Consider the following 4,428-nt stretch of genomic DNA (forward strand, 5'->3'; position numbering starts at 1 on the left):
GGGGGCATTCTGTCTTAGCAGCCGTTCTTGGGGCAATCAGACAACTTTTTTATTTTTAGTTTAGCCGTAAGCATCTGGGCAACGGACTACTCTTGTGTTTTGTTTTAAATTTTGGAGACAGGGTCTCTCTCCTGGCAGCCTAGGCTGGCCTCAAACTCGCCAGGATCCTCCTGCCTCAGCCTCCGGAGCGCACGGATTACTGGGATTATGAGCCTCCCAGCCTCCCTGCTACTCCTCCCTGCTAGGGGGCCATTCTCCCTTACGCAGCTGTTTAGGGGAAGACGAGACCAGGGTGACAAGTTGAGAGGCACCAGCTGCCTCAGTGGTGGCCTGCAGGCACCTGAAGGTGTTACAGAAGGCACTTTGGGGGGGGCCTCAGTTTCTCCCTTGTAAAACGGGGAAAGATAGGGCCACCTCAAAAGCTCTCTGTGGTGGAGACACAGCGTCTGGCTTCCCCGGACAAGGGCAGGTGGGGTGGGAATTTGTCCCAGCCTGCCTGAGCTGGTGAAGATTGAGGGGGGTCCCCCAACCCCTTCCTCTCGAGAAGGTGTTCTGTTCCTCATCCTCTGTCCCTGGGGAAGTCCGAGCAACTTCTGTTCAGGGGAATTCCAGAAACTTCTTACTCAGGGCCTGAAAGCTGAGAGGTGGGCCGTCCCAGCCATTCCCCGGCTCTGCCCTCCCCCAAAAGCCGGCCAGTGGGGGAAGTGTGGGGCAGAGGTTCCACTTGGGAGAGTGGGAAGTGGACCTCTTCATTTACCACAGCAACCAAAGATACCACTCTGGACTGCCCTCCCAGACCCCTGCTTTCCAGTTCAGTAATCGCTGCACTCCTGGCCTCCAGTTTCCTTCTGTGAAATGGGAATAATTCCAGAATTACAAGCAAGGAACTTCTGGTCACTAGGGTCAGCCAAGCTGAGGACTGGAATCTTTGTGGTGGGGTTGGGGGCTTAGTAGTTTTCTTAGTAGTATTAGGAGACCAGTATCTTGCTACGTTGCTCAGGCTGGTCTCAAACTCCTGAGCTCAAGTGATCCCCCTGCCTCAGCCTCCCCAGGCCACTACGCTTTGACTCAGACTATTTTCTTTTAAACTCCAGAGGCAGTAGATTCTGAGATCTAATCTAATAAATCTCCCTTCTTGCTCACAAAGCAGACATTTGCTACCTGCCCTGTACCAGTACCTGAAGTAGCAGGGGGTGGATAACTATACTGACCCCCTCTTACAAACAGGGAAAACAATGGGTCCTAGGGCGTGGGGAACCAATCTGATTCCTGCCCCACCCTGGGCCTCCTAGCAAAGAGGAGGGTGCTGCTAAAGTTCTCCAGTGGTGCCCATTGCCCTTAAAATAGAGACCACACTTTTGTGGGGGTTTTTTCTGTGTTGCTGTTGCTGTTTTTGCATGCTGAGGAACCACTACGTTGTTGCTGAGCTAAAACTCAGCTTCCTAGGATGCCCACCCACCCAGGGAAGCTTAGTGACTTTATTACTCACTCTCTGGCAGCCCCAGACACTCTGCCTGAGGATCTTGGCTCTTTCTCCTCCCTTTTCCAGGAATTCTCTTTTCTCCGACTCACCGGCCCTCAGATCTGTTCTCAAAGAGCAGGGCAGGGCTGGCCACATCTGCCCTCTTGGCTCTCTGGGAGGCTGAGGCAGGAGGATCACAAATTTGAGTCCAGCTCGGGGCGACTTAGTGACTTAGCAGGACCCTGTGTCAAAGAAAGTAGAAAAAAATGGCTTGAAATGCAGATCCGTGCAAAGGCCCTGGGTTCAGTCCCCAATCCTGAAAGAAAAAAATCTGTCACCAAGATGCGCTGAGTTAATCATTCTGTTTTGTTTTAGTCAGAACTCTTCACATCCGTTAGTAATTATCTTGTTTGTGCAGGAGGATTTTTTTCTCCACCAGGCACGCTTCAGTGAGACCTCTGCCTGGGTCAAGGCTGGGCTCCCTGGGCCAGCCTGGGCAGCGCTCAGCGCCATGCACCACTGCCAACGTGACTGACCCCGCCCCCTCCTCTCCTTTCCTCCCAGGCGTCCACGGCGACCTGAAGGTGCTTGCGTCGCCCCCGAAAGCCACGCTAGCTCAGGGAGGCTCCATCCAGGTGAACTGCAGTTTCTCGGGCTGTGACCTCAAGGATTTTGTGCTGGGCCTAGAGACCGACTTCTCCAAAGTCTTGGTCGACTCCGGAACCAACTGGAAGCTGTTCAGTCTGAGTGACATTAACAGAGACAGCAATCCCATCTGCTACCTGAGCTGCGGCTCTGGGCGTCAGACGACCGATGTGGTCTCCCTCACGGTTTATGGTGAGTGGCCGGGCCGGGGGTGCTGGCCCCGGGAGACGGGCTCTACCAGTGAGCTACACCCCCAGCCTGTGCCTCTACGTTAACATAGACCACAGCCCTGGGTCCTGTGTTTTCAAAAAGAGAGATGCTCTGGGTATGTGGTGCAGGTCTGTAATCCCAGCTCTCAGGAGGCTGAGGCAGGAGGATCGCCACGAATTTGAGGCCAGCTTGGGCTGCATAGTGAGTTCAAGTCCAGCCTGGCTGAAACACATAATGAGACCCTATCTCTAAATAAATAATAAGAAAAAAGAAAAACACAGGGCTGGGAATGTAGTGCCATAGTAGAGCAACCCTGGGTCAGTACCTGGTACCAGAAAAAAAAAAAAAAAAAAAAAGATGCAAATGAAAACTAGCCCCGAGATGACATATTTCACATATTGGCAACAAACAAGAGAGTCACAAGCTGGGCAGAGTGGCGCACACCTGTAATCCCAGCCCTTGGGAGGCTGAGACAGGAGGGTTGCTGGGAGTTCGAGGCCAGCCTGAGAGAGAGGTGATAGCAGCTATGTTGGGGCAGGGTCAGCTCTCCAAGTGACATATGCAAGAGTCCTGTGGCATGAAGCTCCAGCCCTGGGCATCAGTCCTATCTGGGTCACTCCCACAAGGGAACTGAAGGGAAGCTGGGTGGGGTTTTTTTTGGGGGGGGTGGTACTAGGGATCGAACTCCGGTCCTTGTGTTTGCAAGGCAGGTGCTGAAAGCTCGGTTTTTAAATTTTTATTTTACTTATTTAGCTGTTTCGGGTATCAAACCTGAGGCCTTGTGCACACTAGGCAAACACCCTACCACTGAGCTACGTCCATAGCCCACACTAGGCCTGTGTTGAAGAACGTAAGGCTGAAGGGCACTCCAGGGAAAAGGGCTGGGGAGATAAAGGGCGGTCTGGCCATCCGAGGAATGTCGCCTATGTGTGGGAGGCGAGGTGGTCTGAGGTGTGCCAGAACTTGAAAAAGTAAACTATGCTGAGCATGAATGGCATGCTGCTTAGGTGTTAGCAGGTGCCAGGGCCGGGAGGGGGCTGTCTGTCTGCCCAACAGAGAACCCTGGGCCAGTCTCAGGGTGCAGGGCTGTAATATCAGCACTCGGGAGGCTGAGGCAGGAGGATCCCGAGTCTCAGATCAGCCTGGGCAATTTAGCGAGGCACGATCTCAAAAATAAGTTTTTTAGGCTCCTGATGAACTGGATATAGTGGCACACATCTATAATCCTAGCACTCAGGAGGCTGAGGCAGGAGGATCACCAGGAGTTCCTGGCCAGCCTGGAACACATAGAGACCCTGTCGCCAAAAAAAAAAAAAAAAAAAATGCTCTTAAAAATGGAGAAAAAAAATAAAGTTGAGAAGGTACAGCATAGTCTTATTTTATTTGCTTATTTTTTATGGTGCTGGGGTGGAACCCAGGGTCTGCAACATGCTAGGCATGTGGTCACCACTGAGCTTCACCCCTGACTCACCAAGAGTCTTCTTTTAAACAATGTCTAGCTGGGTGTGGTCCACTTGGGAGGCTGAGGCAGGAGGATTGCCTGGAGTTCTAAACCGGCCACATAGCAAGACCCTGTCTCAAAAAGACAAAATACACTCAATGAAAAAAAACAACAAAAATACAAAATACAGGGCTGGGGATTTAGCTCAGTGGTTCTGTTGCCTGCCTCTAAAGCACAAGGTCCTGAGTTCAAATTCAGAACCAAAAAAAAAAAAAAAAAGCCATGTGTAGCCAGCCACCCGAGCTGCTTACCCTACTTATTGGACCAGGTGCCTGGGAGACAGCTTAGAAGTTCTTTTCCACTCTCAGTTCCGCACCCTTACAGCACTCCTCTGGGTTTCCCCGAAGTTCCTGCCATTTTGCCATTCCTGTTTACTTAGGTGGCTGGCTGTTTGGGGAGAAAGTCGGGTGCGAGCGGGGCTTTCTGCGGCACAGTTTAAAGGACACTCCCTGTCCCCCGTGTCCCCACAGTGCTTCCGGAGGAGGTGGAGCTGGGCCCCCTGCCGTCCTGGCAGCCAGTGGGCGAGAACCTCACCCTGCGCTGCCTCGTGGTGGGTGGGGCGCCCCGGAACCGGCTCACGGCGGTGCTGCTCCGGGACCAGGAGGAGCTC

At 52.8% G+C, this 4,428-nt stretch overlaps 1 long non-coding RNA gene across 1 annotated transcript in view; it reads left to right on the top strand.

Moving 5' to 3' along the window:
- LOC117284468 overlaps nucleotides 1–4,420 on the top strand; it is a 6,173-nt gene extending 1,753 nt beyond the window's left edge. The window contains exons 2-3 of the long non-coding RNA XR_004515578.1: nucleotides 2,027–2,299; nucleotides 4,289–4,420. This is a non-coding gene — a long non-coding RNA (uncharacterized LOC117284468). The remainder of the gene's footprint in view (nucleotides 1–2,026; nucleotides 2,300–4,288) is intronic.
- Nucleotides 4,421–4,428: the final 8 nt, after the last annotated feature.

This window comes from Fukomys damarensis, unplaced genomic scaffold (genome assembly GCF_012274545.1).
Source record: "Fukomys damarensis isolate Sample0158 unplaced genomic scaffold, DMR_v1.0_HiC HiC_scaffold_37, whole genome shotgun sequence".
Lineage (NCBI taxonomy): Eukaryota > Metazoa > Chordata > Mammalia > Rodentia > Bathyergidae > Fukomys > Fukomys damarensis.